At 49.0% G+C, this 19,422-nt stretch overlaps 1 pseudogene; it reads left to right on the forward strand.

Moving 5' to 3' along the window:
- Positions 1-19,422, forward strand: part of LOC135292575 (zinc finger protein 208-like) — an 837,577-nt pseudogene that overhangs the window by 394,961 nt on the left and 423,194 nt on the right.

Consider the following 19,422-nt stretch of genomic DNA (forward strand, 5'->3'; position numbering starts at 1 on the left):
CTCAGGTGCTCCCAGTAGGCCAAAGTGTGATCCCAGTCACTCCCTTTCAACCCCCATATGATCCCAGGAAGCTCCAGTTGGATCCCAGTCACATGCCAGCCCTCCCAGTGTGCTCCCAGTATAATCCCAGTTGCTCCCAGTCAGGCCATTATGGGGGATGATGTGCAGGGTGTGTTCCCAGTCGCTCTTAGATTCTCCCAGTATTAGTCCAGTCCCTCCCAGTATGATCCAAAGATGAGCCCAGTGTGCTCCCAGTCCCTGCCAGTATGAACCAGTTGTGCTCCACATGGTTCCAGTTGCTCTCTTTCACCCTCCGTTTTGTTCCAGTCACTCCCAGTATCTCCCAGTGTATCCCAGGTCCCTCCAGCAGGTTCCCAGTCCCTCCCATTATTCCCCAGTATGATCCCATTTGCTGCCAAGCACTCCCAGTCAGCCTCAGTGCAGTGGCACTCACTGCCAGGATGATCCCAGTCACCTCCAGCGTGACCCCAGTTGATCCCAGTATAAGCCCAGTTGTTTCCAATCCCTCCCAGCATGCAGCCAGCCACTCCCAGTTGCTCCTGTCATGATCCCAGTTGCTCCCAGTCACCCCCAGCATAATGCCAGTCACTCCCAGTAGATCCCATTTGCCCCTACCATGGTCTCAATTGCCTCTGCAGGCTCCTGCTCACTCCCAGTATGATCCCAGAATGATATCAGTACAAACCCAGTACAGTCCGAGTATGATTCCAGTATGATCCCAGAACAAACCCAGTAGAGTCCCAGTCACTCCCAGTATGATGCCAGCAGAGCCCAGTCCCTGGCAGTGCTGCCAGCGCTGGGATCCCGCAGCCCTCTGTGCGTTCCCCCCTCCCGGCTGTGCCGAGAGGAGCCCCAAGGGCTGGCAGTGCCCAGGCAGGCTCCCCAGCAGGGCCCAGTTTGGATGTGGGGCCCCCAGTTGTCGCAGTTTGCCTCTCCTTTTGCCCGGGCCGGCTTCCCCCCTTCTCCGCAGCGGCCGGGAGCAGCCGAGAGCCCCGCGCTGCCCGTGCCGAGCTGTGCCGGCTCCAGCCCCGCTCCTGCCGCGGGCTGCGAGGGCTCCGGGAACGGGGCAGCGAGGGGGTCGCTGCTGCTGCGGGAGGAGGAGGAGGGACGTAGGGGAGGGAGGAAGGAGAAGGAGGCGGGAGGGTGGGAGGAAGAGGGTGGGAGGGGAGATGGAAGAGGAAGGGGAAGGCGGAGAGAGAGCAGCCACAGAAGGAGAAGGAGGTGTGGTTAGGGAGGAGAAGGATTAGGAGGAGGCGGGGGGATGGAATAGGAGAAGGGGCAGGAAGAGGAAGAGGAGGGACAGAGGCAGATCAAGGCTGAGCAGCAGGAAGCACGCGGTCGAGCCCTCCGTGCATTCGCAGCCCCCACCTGTGGGATCATCGCCCCCATCGCGCAGGTGAGCGGGCAGGGGGAGCTCGGCCCAGATATCCCGGGGGTCCCTGGGCTGGGATGTTTTGGGGGGATGTTTGGAGAATGAAGAAGTGCAAGGCTGAGCGGAAAAGGCCCCTCGGGGGGACATCGGGGGGTGGCGGTGGCGGCTGGCGGCAGAGGCAGCCTGGAGGAGCAGAGCCCTGTGTCCCCCAGGAGCCCAAAGTGGGGAGCCCAGAGAGGGGGGAGCGCCACCATTGGCGGGAGCCTGCAGAGGCTGGAGAGGGGCAGGGGGGACTCCTTGGAGCCCCTGCAGCCCAGAGCAGAGAATGAGGGGAGAAGGGAGCCCAAAAAGCCCCGGCAGCCCTGAATGGGGAGCGAAGAGGGGGCAGGTTTTGGGATTGCTGGGACTGCCAGCAGGCTGGGGAGGGCGGGCACCGAGGAGAAGGGGGACCCCCAATGCAAGCGTGACCCCAGCAGCTGGGACAGGGGGAACTCCCAAAGAGCAGAGGGGAGGGAGCAGGGGTGGGGAACTCCTGGGGAGGGTTTTTCAGCACTGAATCTTGGTGTTTGGGAGGTTTTTCTGGAGCCTAGGTTGCTGGTGACTTGTAGAGATGGACTTGGGAAGAAGGACCTTCAAACTCAACATGCTCATCCCTTGTTTTCCCCAAACCAGGATTTCCCATTCTCACTTCTTGTGAGGCAGTGAGGGAGAGGAAGATGTCCCTGGACATGGAGTCAGGTGAGGAGGAAGTCAGTGCCCCTTTGCCTCTCTCTCCTGCTCCATCTCCCAGCCCAGCACAGCAGAACCTTGTGGCAGAGGCCATTTTGAGCGGCTCCACGGCGCAGGAACCCAAGGGGGAGGAAAAGCCCCGGAGATGCCGCACGAGGAGGGGCTGCAAACGCAGATGGCGGGGATCTGAGAGGGAAAGAGCCAGCCTGGGCCGGGAAGGCGGCCGGAGATGGAGCCAGAGGTTGGAGCTGGTGGTCCACGAGCAGGTTCCTGATGGGGAGAAGGCCCACAAGTGCTTGGAGTGTGGGAAGAGCTTCAGGTGGAACTCTGAACTGATTGTGCACCAGAGGAGCCACACTGGGGAACGGCCCTATGAATGTGATCAGTGCAGGAAGAGGTTTCAGGGCAGCTCCCATCTCCTCGTGCACCAGCGCACGCACACAGAGGAGAGGCCCTTCCGCTGCTCCGACTGCGGGCAGGGCTTCAGGCGGAACTCCCATCTTGTCAGACACCGGCGCATCCACACTGGGGAGAGGCCCCACGAGTGTGAGGAATGTGGGAAGAGCTTCAGGCAGAGCTCCACCCTGATCCAGCACCAGAGGACCCACACTGGGGAACGGCTCTACGAGTGTGGGGAGTGTGGAAAAAGCTTCAGCCGGCAATCCCACCTGATTGTCCACCAAAAGATCCACTCTGTGGAGAGGCCCTACGAGTGTTCCAAGTGTGAGAAGGGGTTTCGGACCCGCTCCCATCTCCTCCTGCACTATCAGAGTCACACAGAGGAGAGGCCCTTCTGCTGCCCCGACTGCGGGAAGGGATTCAAGCATAAGTCCACCCTCGTCACCCACCGGCGCATCCACACTGGGGAGAGGCCCTACGAGTGTCCCCAGTGTGGGAAGAGCTTCTCCAGCAGCTCTACATTGACCCGACACCAACGGAGGCACCGGTGAGGGAAGCCCTGCGAGTGCCCCGAGTGCGGGAAGAGCTTCGTGCGCTGCTCCAGCTCCATCCCCCACTGCAGGAGCCACGCTGGGCACAGCTCTGGTGACCCACATTTCCTGTGATCCATGATGGGAACGCACCTGCCTGATTCTCCTTCTTCCTTTGGCTTTAATTTTTTTTTCTGTTCTTCCTCTCCTTGCCCTCCAGAAGGCATGAGGGATGGATCTGTCACCTCAAAACCACTCACATCCCACTGAAAACAACTGAATTTTAACCCATAAAGGCTCAATCCCTCCTCAAATTGCTTGTTCCCTCCTCAAAAAACTCAGTCCTGGGCCGAACTCACTCACTTCCACAGGCAGCAGGGTGAGATGGGGTTGGAAGGGAATTGGGAGCAGTGGGATCCCAATTGGGAGTGGTGGGATGGGGATTGTGTGGGGCTGGCTGGGTGGGATGTATTTGACAGCAAATAAAACTTTCAGAGTTACTGATTTCGGTCCCATTCATTTTCAGTCAGTTCTGTTTGCAGAGCGCCGCCTTCTCAGCTGATTAATTTGCTATAAAAATCCCATTTTTAAAATAATCTAACCCAAACAATCCAAAAACCAATATCCAAATAAAAGCACTCACCCACAATTAAATTTTGAAAAATAATTTGAATTGTTTGAGAGTACTTAAGGGTGTTATTAAAGTTTAATTGTTTGGTTAAAATGTAGGAGAAATTCTAGTGGTGCTTGGTTTTGTGTTTAGTATATTTGTAATATGAATTGTTTTACTAAGGTGTGTTAGATTGTATGTTAGGTTTTTTTGATATTTTTAATCTAAGGTATATTGGTTATTGCATTAAAATTTTCAGAAGGTATTTCTTAGTTTATAATTTGTTTATATTTATTGGTAATATTATAGTAATAGTTATTGTTGTTTTGGCTTGAATCATTGGAGTATCATAAGAAAAAATATTTCATTTTTATTATAATTGATTTCATTGTAATTATAGTTTATTGATTTATAATTTTGTTATCAGTTCTTGAGAGGAGTGGAAGGAAGTTCAAGGGCAGGAACATTTTTTCCCCAGCTTGTGCAGCCCAAGTCTGGGTGCCATTCAGCCCAGAGCTATGAGATAATATTGTAGTGCCGCCCACACACATTCTGCTTCCAAGAAAAGCTTGGCTTGGCTTATTAGAGTGAAATAAATAGAAGCGTAATAAAATGGACAGTTAAACTCATCCCTCTTGAATGACCCTCTTGCTTTCCAGTGTCAATCCTGCACCTCATGCTCCCAAGGCTTGGTATGAACATGTGCCTGAGATTGCTTAAAAATTCCCAGGCAAGGTTCAGCAAAAACCAGATTGAATATTAAGCAGCAGCTCAAGAAAATTAATTGGCAACATTCACATTATTACTTACTACTTGGTTAAGGAACAACATGGGGAAAAAAAGCAAGAAACAGAATTCAGTCAATCAAATGAGAAACATTCTGAGAATTACGTGTGTGTGTGTGTGTCTGTGTGTGTGTCTGTGTCTGTGTTTAGGTGCATTTGAGAAAGGGACAGATAGGACAAGGATCCAAAGGAATGCGGCCTAAAAGCTTAACAGCACTGGAGCTGAGCAGTGGTTAAACTGGAGCCTCCAGGAGTGGGGCTCTTGGCCCAGGATCCATGGCTGCTCAGTCATGCTGCCAGTGCAGCAAGCTTGAGAGCGCGCTGGCTCTGCGAGGCCCCACTCAGAGGGAGGTTGCTGCTGGCACCTCTGGGCTCCAGGAGAGCCCCAAGGGCCTCCTTTGGGAGCGCTGTTCATGGGCCACAGGCGAGGGGCCTCAGCCATCAACGCTTCATCGTGGCCGCAGCGTGGGTCAGCAGCCTGGCTCTGAGAGTGGGAGAAGGAGGATGTCATGCCATTGAGGCAGGAAAAGCGGTTTCCAAGGCAGTTCACAGGACACCCCAGGAGCTCGTCAGACAGCACAAGTGCCTGGCAGCGCTCGGTGTCTCTGGGAAGCTCAAGAGGAGCTGGGCCCAGGGGCTGCTCAGCAAGGCCCAGGCCTGACAAGCGTTTCTCAGGTCACCGTGTGGCCGGACAAGGCCAGGGGCATTCGCCACCACAATCTGAAGCACGAGGTTTTGATGTAGGGTAAAAAGCCATGGCCCAGTGGAAGTGGGCCGTGTCCTCAGGCCTGTGGGAGAATCACAATGCAGATCCTTGTGCTACTGATTCCATCTCTCCCATTTTTCTGAGTTCTTGGTGGCAAGGTCATTTAGGTTGGACACACAGCTCTCTGAAGCTTTCTGCAAATTAATTAAAGTGAGATTACACATCCCAAATTGTGTTCTGTTACAGTTTAACTGATTGATTTAAGAAATTTCTGGAGCAGAAAACTTGCTTCCTCAGATATTTACTGTGTATGGCACCAAGCACAGAGGAGAGGTTTAATGTCAAAGGCATGACCCAGGCAATGCTCTTTTGACAAGTTCTGCCCTGAGCTGTCCTGAGGAAGATCTGAAAGGTTCGATGTCACTATCACAAGCTCCTGCAGTGGCTGCTGGCCAGCAGAACAGGGCTGTCAGCTGTGCAACAAGTGTTGCCACAAGCAGCAGCTCAGCCAGAGCAGCAAATCAAGAGCTGGGAAGGAGCTGATCTGAAGGCCAAACCTCCTTAGCTCCTAAAAGAGCTGGAACAGTTCCTCATTCCAATGAGGTGCAGTGTTGGACGCAGCTCTATGTGAGCACTGGACACAAGTTGCTCCCACTGAGTGCTGTGATGGTTTCTGCAGGAGCTCTGGGCTCCTGTGTGTGCTGGACACAACGAGGAGAGAAGGAGCCAAGTGCACTGACACACCTTTGCCTTGAGCATGACCCGGCCTGGACCAAACACACTGCAAGGTTTCCCCTTTGGTCCATGTCTCAAAATGTCAGGTCAGCTGTTGGACGACTCAGGTTGGTTTGGTGTCAAGGAATTTCCTCAGAAATACTGGGTTGGTCTTCCTCTGTGCCTTCCCCTCAGCAGCCTTGGGGCTGCTCCTGTGTGAAGCCATGTGTCTCACACAGTTTGGGAGAACTTAATACAGGACACTCTGCAATGAGTCGTCGCCTCTAAAATGTTCCAACAATTCCCTTCCAGTAACAGGAAATGAATACTAATAGATGAAAGTGGAAAAAAATTGCAACAGTTTATTAAGAAGCGGAATAGCTGAAAAGCAAGCAAAAAGGCCAGTGAGTTCTAGATATCAAACTGCCAGACCTCACCGTCCCCCTGCTGGGACAAAGACCCAGAATGCCGGAGGAAAATCCCCCCAGGACACGCGTTACAAGGTGGTGCTGGGTTCTCCCTCAGGAAGAGCAGGAGCTGTCATGGAGCAGCTCCAGCAGCAGATGAAAGCTCCATGCTTGTCCAGCGTCGACTTTCTCCCAGAGGCAGAGCTCTGTGGAGCGGTCACGGCAGGTGAAGCAGCTGGGCTGGAGCCCCTCGGTGTCTTTTCTCCCCCGTGTGGCTCAGCTCACGCTCTCGGGCTGGGAGCGGGGCTGCTCCACTCCTGCCGGCACCATGTCCCTGGGCTTGGACAGTTTTCTGCCAGGAGAGCCCAGCATGCTGTTACACAGATCTCTCATAAAGGCCCAAACCAACTCCAAACACTCTGCCCACAGCAGCGTTTCACAAAGGGCTGCAGAAATCCAGGACAGCTGCAAGTGAGTGTCAGACAGCTTTTGTCTTGTTCTTGCCAGCAGAATTCTTGATGAACTGATGCAATTTTATTCAGATGTAACATAGGAGCTGTGTTTTTTTATTGAAATATTTAATGATGAGTAACAAGCCTTGGGAGCATGAGGTACAGGACTGACGTGTGAAAGCATGAGCATATCCTCCAAAGCGACCAGTTTAATTGTCCATTTTATTACCCTTGTATTTATTCCACACTAATAAGCAAACTCAAGCTTTGCTTGGATATAAAACAGGCACGGCATACCCTACGGTCTCTTGCAGGGTCACCAGGGCTGGCAGTGACAAAGCAGGCAGTCTGCTTCATTGGGAATCACTACGGATCTGTATCACAATGTGTTTTTAAGTAGCATGGTATTATTAAGATCTCCTTTTCTACATGAGATACAAAAAGGAGGTTCTGAAATGATTTCCATGCAAGCAGGCAGTAAAGAACTGACCCTGCTATCCTAACGAAGCTTTGGCTTTGGCAGTTGCACTCTTCCCATTCATCTTTTGACGCAGACACTCCAGGTTTTCCCCACACCCCTGCAAGGCTGGCAATCCCTGTTTCCCATTTACTGTTCTTCCCTAGAGCAAGTACAGTGGCTGCTTTGAAACTAAAAGCCCTGAGATCTGGACATCTTGAAGGAGCATGAAATGCTAATTAAGTGTTCCCATTGGTAATACCCAGGTCTGCACTTCCCAGAGCTCTGAAGCAGCAGCAGGAGGACCATGCATCATTCCTGTTGGTGGATGTTCATGTTGCTGGTGTGCAAGAGCAATGACTTTGAGGAGGGACAAAAATGCCCCTATTCAAACAGTGGCTGTGCAAGGAGATGTGAAGTTTCACTGCCTTTTTTAGGATAGTTTAGAAAGATCTAAGGATCTAAGAGATCCATACTGTGGCATGGAGCAGGTCCCTAATTTTGTCTCCAGAGAAATCCCCAAAGGACACATCGGCTCTGCTGGTGATGGCAACCCCATAAGCTCGTGGACTTGTTTTCCCTGCAACATGCCAGCCTGCCTGGGCTTTACTAGGCCAGGACTAGACCCATAGCTATGCCAACACATGCAGCCACGTGACACAGAGTCAGACAAAGTTTTCCTTCAGAAAACTCAATTAACACATTCACATGCAGTTTCTTCTAGAACATCAGAAGCTGTCAACCATGAGGACTTTGCTGTCAAAAGGTTACAGTTTGCACTGGGCCCAGAAGTATTTTTCCCTAAGGCAAAACAAATTGAAATGTGAAGTTTAAATCTTCAAATGACTATGAAAGGGAACTGTAGAATAATTTCTGGAAAGGCAGCATTGCCAATGATCATGCAGCCCACCAAGAGCTGGAGCGGAATCCAGAATTGCTTGTTCCAGCTATGCAGGAATTCATTACCCTGGCAAGCACCAGTCCATGGCAACAAATGATCCCATAACCCTGGGCTGAATGGCACCCAGGCTGGAGTGGAAATAGATTTGAGGAACCCTTGTCACTTGTTATTGGCCTCACAGCCCACTCATCCCTTGGCAAGCAAGTTGCAAAAAACACAGTTGGACTGCTGTCCTGGGTAAATCTACATACAGATGACTTTTCCAAAGCAGGGCATCTTTTCCCAGTGAAATACACATCCTCCTCTTACCTATGAAATTGTGCCTGAAGTCACCTGTGAGCCAGATCTGTGTGAGATTGCAAAGGAGCAAAGCTTTGGCATTTGGGCACACTTCTCTTGGTTTCTTTGCTCAGGTTTTGGTTGAGCACAGAACACATCCAGGTAGAAAACTTTTGACCATACAGGATCTTTTGGTTCCATTGTCCCCCAAACATGTGAAGAGGTGGCCCCGTTGTAATGCCAATCTAAAAAGAGTAGCACAAATGACACAAAGAAAACATGGCAAAAGAGGAAGAGGAGCAGCCCAGTGAGGAAAGGATGTGGTGAGACACTGGCACATGGAGTGAGCTGCACTCCCATAACCTCGAGGCTAGCAGGTCCTGGTCACACATTCTCCTCCTGGTTTATTTAATTTTTATTTATTTATTTATTTACCTTTTTCAAAAACATCATAATAAAATATACACAATTAAAAATATGTCATCAAAATTTCAAGATACAATCAAAACATATTTATTCAAAACTACATTTAAAGATCAGAACATATGTACATCTCTAGCTAGGAAGACTAATGCATAAATCCTATTCTTGAAACACTCTTCATGCAGGTGGCAGCTTCTTCCTGAGCTTGGAGGAAAGAGAGCTCTTCTGGATGGGAGGGTAAGAGATAATGGGAAGTCAGCACAGAAAACCTGTTGGTAAGAGTGTAGGCAGTCAGATGTGCAACGTGGAGACACAAAGTACAACAGAGGCCACAGTGCAAACCTAACACAGCCAAAGCACCATATTTCATGGGACATATTTCCTTCCAAGATATTTTATGGGACATTATTTCCAATAGCTGCCCAGGGAAACATGGTCCTACGGGCAGACACTTGAGGCAGGCCAGGGGGCAAAAGGTTGATCCACTTCCAGAGAGCTGCCACAGGAAGAGCCTGGCCTCTGGGCTGCCCTGGGACAGCAGGGAGCCCAGAGCCCTGTGCTCTCCAGCAATGGCTCAGCTGCACATGCACCCTCCTGCTCCTCTCCCTGCCCCACAGCTGAGCAGCCCTCCAGCTGCATGGGGCACTGGCAGCAGCACAGCTCATTGCAGGGCCACATGCAGGGCACAGCTGTTCCCTGGCAATGTGCACAGCCTGGCTGGGCTGCCACAAGACCCTTCCTCCCAGCAGAGAGTGGCCCAGCTCCCCCCTCACCTCTGTGTGAGCCTGAGCCAAGCTTGGCCTTAACCTTGTCCTCAGTCTGGAGTCGCTTCAGGCCCCACACGCCATGACTAGGAAGGGAGATGGAGAGAGCAGGGGCAGATGCACGCCCTTCCTTAGTCTTTTGTCATTTTTGGCACAGCTAAGAAGTCACATCCGGAGGTGTCCAACTCAGCTCTTGGTCAGCTTTCTGGAGAACATGATGGCTTCACCAGCCCAAAAGGCTGTTGAGGTTTTCCCGCACGTGGGGAGGCTTGCTGGCAGCACACTTCCTCAGCTGGGTGCCCATCACCTCGCAGAGGGCACAGGCCAGCTTGGTGAGCACAGTGCGGACGCTGGCGTTTGGCACAGGCAGCGCCTTGTTCTCCAGGCAGGACCAGAGCACGGGCAGGGCGCAGCGCTGGACCACTGCAGGGCTCCTGGCATGAACCCACTCCACCAGCACTGCCGGGAGAGAGACACAGCTCCTTACCCACCAGCCTCAATGCCAACAGGGATCTGCCTCTGCTTGTGCTTCTTGGGAGCCTCTCTGGCTGAGGTCAGTGAAACAGCACACAGAGCCCCATGACCCAGAAACGGGCAATGCAGCTGATCATCCTTGAAACAGAACCACCGACCCCTCAGGACTAATTTCTCCAACCAGAGCCTTGTCCCTGTGGCAGACTTTGTACCTTTCCTAAAGCATTTCACAATCTGTTTCTGCAAGAACAATGACTGAAATGTCAAATTGCTTTTTATTTCCATTAAGAAGTTGTCTAAACTCACACTGAAGATTTGGAAATGCACCCTAGAGAGGCAATTGAGAGATTTCTAATAAGAGGGATGATTCAATTTTTGTAACTTTGATGTCAAGGGCCAGAAGTCTAACCTGGCTCTCCCCTTTGCTCAGTGGTGCACAGCAAAGGGCAGCATTAGAACCCACTTCAAAACTCCAGCCCACCAGAGATGGGTGCTGCCTGACAGCTGGATGAGAAACACCAGTGACTAGCTGCTGTCTTTGGCAGAATGCTTTTGAGGCTTCCAACAAAATGCTGTTTCAAACCTCATGGCATCTTAGAGAATTACCCAGACCCCATTGCTGTGGCATTTGGACATCTCCACATTTCAATGGCATTTCCACTCCCAGTGTTAATGGCATTTTTTCTTATAATGTCCACTGAAATAAGAGCATAGCGAGAGAAAAATGCTGCACAGCGGATGGAAATTTAACCAAAACACAAGTGTTCTCTCACATTGTCTCTGAAATTTGCACTCTGCTCATTTTCTGAACTGAACTATATCAAACACAGACAAAAATTTACTACCAACAGGCTTCTTGCATGGCAGATTGGGCTGGGAGATCAAAACCTGAAGTGCTCTGGAGACCATTCTTATTTTCTGAGCAGGCAAAATGTTATGTAGCAGCTATTTACTATCCTGTGGTGGAAGAGACTTCATTTTCTCTATGCTGTTAATCCACCAGCACCTTAATGCAGCAATTCAACATTGAAACAGCTCCTGAAAGACCTCCATCCAATTCTGCTAAGCAGGGAAAGGGTTATGGTACTCCCTTTCTAAATGGGAGTTCATTTGAGTTTAAATGTAATTAAAGACATTGGTGACTATTGAAGGTGAGAAACAGCTGTCTGTTCCTACTAAATCTCAGAGAGAACATCTGCTCTTTCTAAAGTAGTCCTAATTTATGCTTAATTCCTTTATTTGAAAAAGAGTTCAAAAGAACTGCAAAACTAAATTCCCTGTTGCTGGTGATCTACTTTATTCAAATGCTCTATAACGGGCCTTTGACATTCCTAATCACTGAACATGCCCTTTTGAGATTCCTAATGAAGACACAAAGTTATTACACCTTGCATTTAAAGATGCTGGCATAATTAGCAGTGGATTTAGCCCCAGCTAAAGCAAGGCTAACAATTGTCTTCTCTGCTATATATTGATATTATAATTTTTCCATTCTTTGGCTACTGCTGACATAGCAAGCTCCTCTGAGGAATCCATTAACAGCTGCATTTGTAGCATTTGGGACAGTGCTGACACAGGCAGACACTGTTTGCACACCCTGAAATGCTCACTCCAATGCCACTTGGATTTCAGCACAGGCAGGGAGCCCAGCACTCTGCTTCTGCCCCTGTGCCCTCAAAGGCTGCCTTGCACTAAGTCAGTGCCTCTAAGACGTGTGTTGAGGTTTGATCTAAGCTGTGACCCCCAGGCTCTGCACGGTTCAGCCTCAAAACTTCCCAAGAGAAAAACAAGAATTCTGTGAGAACAAAACAAACTGTTTCCCTGAAACAGCGTTTGCCACCATTTTCCCTAAAGGATCACAGATGTCCCTGAGCTCCCAAGAGAGGAGCCAGCTGGGGTATTTGAGCCCCTCCCTTTCCTGCAGGTGGGTTCTGAGATGCCCCAGTGAGGGCTCAGCCCTGAGGGCGAGCGCTGCCCCATCTCAGGTGCTGCACAGCTCTGCAGCAGCCAGGGAAACCTGCCAAATACACCTGCCTTGGCTGCTGGGCAGGAGGGACAAGCTCAGCACCTCCTGATGTGGAGGAGCTACTCTGCTGTCTGCTCACAGGCATTCCCTGTAAATACTCCCTCGGAGACCTCTTGGCTTAGAAGGGGAGGCCATACCTGCGATACTCCCGGTGACATCCAGCAGAGCTTGGCCACTCAGATGACTCCATTGGTGGCTGAACTCTTTCAGCAGTGATACTTTATCTACAAGTGAAACACATGTTTCTGCTCACTTGTCTGAGGTCATAGGAGAAAGGAGAGTGGGGAGGGAAAGGGCAGGGCAACCCCATTTTATCAAAGAAAGTAAATTTCTGCTGATTTCTGAATTGTTTTTGACTTTCCTTCCTGCCTACTTGGCAAGGTTTAAAATTCCAAAAGAAAAGCTCTCCTTTCACATTTGCAAATCCAAACTCATCTCCTGTACCAGGAGCTATGTTAAAGCATTTCACATCAGGGACCTCAAGAAGAGTTCAGTCACATGTAAGAAGCAGTGAAAAGGTTTTGCATCCCAGAACAAAAAGGAAGAAGCCCATCCTTGGCACACAGAAAGGCACTGAGTCAGGCAGTTCGGGACTTCACAGAGCAGCTGAGGTGGAGAAAGTGGAAACTGCCCTTGAAGATCTGCCTTCTCAACACTCCATTTTTCAGGCATTTTCAGAGCTGACATAAGTCTATGTGGCAAAGGAATTTAGAGCAGCCCTTGCCCGTGTAGTTCTTTGCTATTGCCATCTTGCCCCACACAAAACAACACATAGAACAAGGCATGGTTGCAGCTGGATTTAGACTTGCTTGTTACAAAGAAATTAACTTGGTGAATCATAAGTTCCCCTTTGAAAAAAGAAGAGAAAGAAGAAAGGTAGAACATAGGCAGCTAATGCCTATAATGTAGAGCCTGCCAGGTGGCTGCTCTGCAGAAGCTCTGATGGGCCAGTGTCCCTGCATGCCAACAGCAAAGCTGTTCATTTGGGAATTCAAATGGGGACCAAGAAAACTGCAAAACCCCTTTGCCTCTGAATTGTAGCAAAGTTGTAGTCCAGGACTTGCTCTTCAGACCTGCAGCACAGAGCCAAGGGCTGCTGGGACTGTTGGGCAATGCTGCTGCACATTCCAGCCTGCTGGGGACTGGTGCATAAGGACTGCACCTGCACAGCTTCTGGTGGCTGCCAGCTGGAGCCTTCCACAGACAACAGCAGCTACCAAGGCACTCAGCGTTCTCTTGTGTGGGAGAGACAGAGACACAGGAGAGGAGAGTCCATGCCAGGGCTCAGCCTTACCCAGATGAGCAATGGATTCTTCCAGTGCGCTCACAGCTGCGGCATGAACCCCGGGATCCTTTGAGTTCAGGTTCTTTGTTATTCCCTGCACCAAAGGGATCATCACCGGCTTCAGGGCATCTTCCAGGAGACCGATGATTTCAGCCAGCACGTCCAGCACCTTCTGCTTCACTTTCTTGTGGCTGTCAGATATTCTCAGGACAAAATAATCAAAAATCTGTGAAGGAAAGAAGCAACATGAAAGCTGGATTAGAATGTCTTTGTTTGAAGAGTGGATATAGCACTCAGCAATGTAAAAGATGAAAGTGATCCTCTCTCTCAGGTCAGCACTTGCTTGCACAATTTCACTCTTTTCCTGTGGGCCACTCACTGGAATGGTAGCGCAACCTCATGCTGCTTGAAAGATTTTCTTCTGTTTTTAAGAAGTTTGGTTGGGGACAGAGTAGTTCCTATTGTATTTCTCTCCATCTAGAAATCATTAAATCAATTCCATTTGTTAATGCAAAAGGCTACCCTTGCTTTACAAGTATGTAAGCAGATATTTACAATGCCCATTTTTCTATACTGTTGCCTCAAGTACTGAGGGCAGCTATGATTTTGGCAAAACTATGGCTGGAGAAGATCTAAGTTGGATGTTGTCTGTCTCAAAACCTGTGTCTGGAGAAGGGCAGGGCTCTGATCAACTCTTCCAGGATCCAGACCATTTCTCAGTTAACTAAGAGGGAGACTTCTGAAATGAAATGTGCTGTACAGCTCTCCTTAGAGCAGGTTCAGTCCCTTGACAGCCACAGCATCAGGCACCATATTCTGGACAAAGGGAAAGAGCAGCTACTGGGAGGAGAAAGGATGGATCTGTCCTTAGCTGTTTTCTTCCTTTCCAAAGAGAACAAAAGGGCCCCCAAGAAGGGTGAGCACTGTCTTTACCAAGAGGAATAGGGACAAGTGGAAAGGAGTTCCAGAGTTGTGCCTGAGCAAGACAAGATGGAGTTTACAGAAAAATTCTTTCAAAAAAACTGGCTTTAAACCAACCCAGCCTAATACTTCTCTTCCCCGTGCAAATCCATCATTTCTCTAGAGAAAACAGCCACGCTTTCAGTGGCTGGATTCCCTTCACTTAACCCAACTAGCAGTGGGAGACAGCAGCAATTACAGCAGCAGAAAATTCTGCCATCATCTGATGAACAGCATCAATGGGCACCTGCCAGACAAATGCAGCTGGACTGAAAAAACGTGTCCTGAAGCCTGAACCTGGTATAAATCTGTCTGGGTAAGAGGGACCAGCCTGTCCCAAACAGCCAGGATGGAGTGCCAAGACTCTCTGAATTAACTTTACATCTGCAGCCTTAGGAAAGGAGCTAATGGAAAGGGACAATGAAGACACCCTACATACTTGGACAATGTTAGTGGAGATGAGCTGGGGGCTGGTTTTGCACAGGTCTAGGAGGAGTGCCACTCCTTCCATGCGTGCCTGAAACCCCTTGGCTTCCAGGAGATGGTAAAGCTTCTGGAGTGGCTCCATTTCTTCCACAGCTGCAGGCAGCGTGACCTGGGCTTTGGCACGGTGTGCGAGGCGTCCATCAGAGGTAGGTTTCACCCTGGAAAATAAATCCAAATTAGGACCTGTTGGTGACAATGCCTTCAGTTAATTCTGAGCAAAACATCTTGAGGAGCTTTCCTAATGATGTTATTTGAAGCTAGAAAATCATGAGGCTCGGAAGAACAACATGGACCTTGTGACTATCATCATGGGAGACAATCTGCAAGGAACATTCTCCCAGTGCTCACTCAGGAAAACCAAGGATGAGATGCATCTGATCTATCTTCAGATGGCTTCCAAGGCACACGGGTTAGATTACTTTGTGGGGAAAGAGAGACACTACTTCCAAGTCTAAATGCCTCTTCATATGGGACGTGTGTGCCTTATTATAAGGAAACTCATCACTCTGGAGAAGTGTCTCTACAACCAGGCATGACAATCTGCAAAAGCAGCTCAGATGCATCTGAACAGATGAACAGGGGCATATCTGAAGGATCCAGAAAATCAGTAACAGAGATAAAACCAGAAGCCAGACATCCCAGAACTATGCTCACATTTTGTTTGCTTCCCTAGAGACTAGATGCACAGCTCAACAACCCCACAGGGAACAATTCTCCTGGATCAACCTGTCTCTTCCACAAGCATGGAAAGATGCTAGAGCCATGCTGCTGAGGCATGTGGTCACGTTCCTGCCACTGCTGAGCACGACAGAGCTAAATAAATCCCCTCTGTTATCAGAGGAGCATAGGTAGCTCTGCCACAGGCATGAAGAGACAGCAAGGACCAAATTCCTGTCTTAAATGCTGATTGCAGCACAGGGGGAAATAAACCAAACACGCTTTCCATCGAGTAACATATATAAAGGACAGGAATATCAAGACAAAAAGTCCACCTTGAGACACCTGTTGACCAAAGCTGCAAAGGAATTGCCTTGCTACTTCCTACTCAAACTTGGTACTGTCTGAGGGTAAGAAAGCCATCATTCAGCCAGGCCAAATCACATGGATGAGACCTGCATCTTTGAGGAATGGCACCTTGCTTCTAGTCTGGGACTCCTCATCAAAACACCCATCTGAAAAAGACTCCACTCAGATTAAATAAAAAACCACTCTAGTTCAATTTACTTGTCCCAAGTCAGGCAGCAGAAAAGTGGACCTCTCCTAGCCTCCACAACCCTGCCCTTGCCACTGCACTGGATCATCTGAGCTGCAACCAATGGATGTCTTTTTGTCTCTCCATTTTTTGTGGAAAGCCCTCCAGAGAAGTTGTGTTCAGCATAATGCAGAAGTAGACATTTTTTATCCTAGAGCATTTGTAGGGAAAGGAAACAATCTCTGGCACTGGTCATCTCTGCCAGAAAGATTTGCCTGAGGAGGAGGCATGTGAAGCTTGTCATGGGCTTTGTCACATCTGACAAAAGTGCTCAGTACCGTTTGCTAGAAGGCAATGTGGCCTGGGGCTTCTTGGCGCCATCGTTCCTCTTCTCCACTGGCTCCTTGACAGATGGGCGTTCACCCTTCTGGTTTTCCGTCCCCTAGAGAGACATAAAGAAACCCCATCAATCTTTAGGATATAAAACACAAGTTAGAACCAGAATCACTGCGACCAAGGCCTAGGGAAACATTTCCTAACTTAGAGAAATAAACAGACCAGAGATTCAGTGATGCCAACTCTTTGTTTTCAATAGCCCAACGCAGGTTATGGGTGCTACCACACTGAGCAGCAGTCTAAAATCCCAAATTCATTAGTCTTGAGCACAAATGGGAATAATGCAAACTAGTAGGCAATGAGTGGTCTTAAAGGAAGCAGCAGAAAAAGTTGGGCTCTTTGGGGGGTTGGCCCATTGTGTTGGAAGTTGATTTGGTTCAACACTCACTCTCCCTGTGCCTGCACAAAGGACCACTCCCTTCTATAATGTTGATAAGAAAAATAAAATCCCCCTCCTAACAAACAAAGGATTTTTCACTGGATGCTGCTGAATTCACCAAGCTTCTTCCAGCTCCACAGGGCTTGACAGCAGGGCAGTATTCCCAAAGGACAGACAGTAATTGTAGTAACTAGGATTGACTTGGACATCTTTTGTATATTTGGAAGTTTTCTTGGTACTACTGCTTCCGTGTCTTTTGCAAAACTCTGTTATCTTCAGATTCTGTTATGTTCAATTCTCACTTAATTGCTTTACTGGGGGTAGAGCAGGGAGACCATGGTGGGGGCTTATCTTAAATGTAAACCCATTTTCTCCTCTTTCCCTTTCCTCTTTGTGACCCATATTCAAAGTATTCAAAACCCCACTTATTCCCTAATAATAGCAGTTCCTTTGTGGCCTGCAGATGATCACGCTGAGGATTAACAGCTCATTCCCAGGAGTAAAATGATTCAGCAGAAGAGGAATGAGATAAAGACACATTGGGTATGCTTGATCTCATGTAAGCAGTGGCAATACTTGCACAAAGGAGACATTTCTCCTGTCAAGCACTTACTTTCTTCTTAATTCTTGTCAGAATATCTTCCAGGTCACGCGTGGAAAGAGATTGTTCCAGAAGCATTTTAAATTTTTGATGGCTCAGCAACATCTTCACCATCTCCTGTCCATAATGCCTGAGGAAGGATAGAAGGAAGGGCAGGAGAAAGGAAGACAGGAAGGGAGGGAGGGAGGCAGAAAGGAAGGCAGGCAGGAAGGAAAGAAAAGTGAAGAAAGGAAGAGTGTTAACAGAAGAGGCTGACACCTTAAACTCATCAGGTGCAACCCCTGCATGAGAAGGCATTACCTACTCAGCAAAGAGGGAGATTTACCTCCACTGGACACTGCACGGTGCTGTCAGCTGAACACAAGAGGCAAGAGGAGAATGTGGGGCCACAGAAAAATACCATTTCACTCTGACACTGTGGCTGTTCCCAGGGAATAAGCAAAACACATCTGCTGTGTTGTCAGAGCCTATTAGCAGTGTCTTGCTGCTATTGCACAAAAATTTGCCTTTCTTTAACTGGCAGGGAAGACAGGACAAAACACCTCCTGCATCCTATTGATTATTCTACACTATATGTATGCACAGGGGTAGCTAGTTTCTCTGGTGTTCTTGGAAGCTGTTAATGGGAATTTCATCATCAAAGTAAGGGGATTTTGGTGGTTTGGGTTGATTTTGCCACTAGGAAACCACAGTTTTCTTCAAGAAAAAATTTGGAGGTCATTGAGCCACAGATAACAGCATTCTAGAAATCTGCAGAAGGGATTTTAGAAAGAGTGAATACATTGTCTAAAGACCCCTGAAATATTTCTAGGAATGTCTTAAGTTAATGAGAAGCAGATGTTTGGGATCCTTCAGTGATGAATATTAGCCAACACTTTGGCTTTGTGTTTTGCACCTAAGGCCAATCAGAACTGTTGGACTGGCTAATTTGAGCGCTTTTGATCTCAGTAAAGAATCCTTCAAGTCACAGGAAGTTGGCAATGCTCCTTCTTGCTGGCCAGCCTCAGGTTACCCAGTACAGTCATTTCCCCAGGCATTCCAGAGCAGTGGTCACAGCACCAAGTCTGACTGAACTCGAGAAGCATTTGGACAATGCTCTCAGGCACATGGAGGGACTCTTGGGGTGCCCTGCACATGACCAGGAGCTGGACTGGATGACTCTGATAGGTCCCATCTATCTGGGCATATTCTGTGATTCTATGACCCTTATCCACACAGTGAGGTCACTTATTACTTCCTTGAGTTTCCACTCTTTTCTGCTTTTACCTTTAAAGCCAAACACAAAACGATTTTCCTGTTTCAGGAAGTGAAATGAAGATCATTACCTTGTGTCCTGGTGACAGTCCTGAGCAAGCATCCCTGCCACCTGTGCCAGCCTCTCAGCCCTGGCTGTGCCTGCCAGCTTTGTGACTCCCATTTTCTGCATCAGGGACAGGAGGAGTTGGGCCGCACACTTCCGCACCTGGGCGTAGCGGCTCCTGGGAAGGAGAGAGCAAACCCTGGGGCACGGGGAGAAGGAGCAGCAGCAGCACAGGCCTTGGCCAGAGCCTGCTCCCTGTCCTTGCTGGGGGAAGGGGACCTGGCTTCTCCCTGCAGCTGCCGACACCTGCAGGAAGTTCTGTCCTCAGATAAACACAACGTTAGCATTGGGCTGCTCTGTGCAATGATCCTGATGATCCTGAAGGGCCCCTTCCAACTGGCCATATTCTATAGTTCTGTGATTCTGAGAACTAATAGGCTGCAGGAGGGCAGAAATAGGTGACAAGAGGAAAGAAATGAGGTTGATCAGAGAATGAAGTCACTGAGTTCCCAGAATGTTGTTTTGTGCTTTTTGTTTATTAGTAGATTTATGGTTTGATTTGTGATTTGGTGGCTTTCTTTGGTGCTGTTTTCCTTTTGTTTCTGCCTTTTCCCAGTTATTTCGTCAACTAGTTTCCAGTTTCTATTTCTCCAAATTTTAGCCACTTATTGAAACCGCTTTTCCTCCTTTGGGATGTTATTGGTTCACTGCTGTTATCTCCACCTAGCATTTTTACTCCCAACTCTCCTGATTTGTTGAAAGTTGCACCTTCCC

Source organism: Passer domesticus, unplaced genomic scaffold, assembly GCF_036417665.1.
Source record: "Passer domesticus isolate bPasDom1 unplaced genomic scaffold, bPasDom1.hap1 HAP1_SCAFFOLD_37, whole genome shotgun sequence".
Taxonomy (NCBI): domain Eukaryota; kingdom Metazoa; phylum Chordata; class Aves; order Passeriformes; family Passeridae; genus Passer; species Passer domesticus.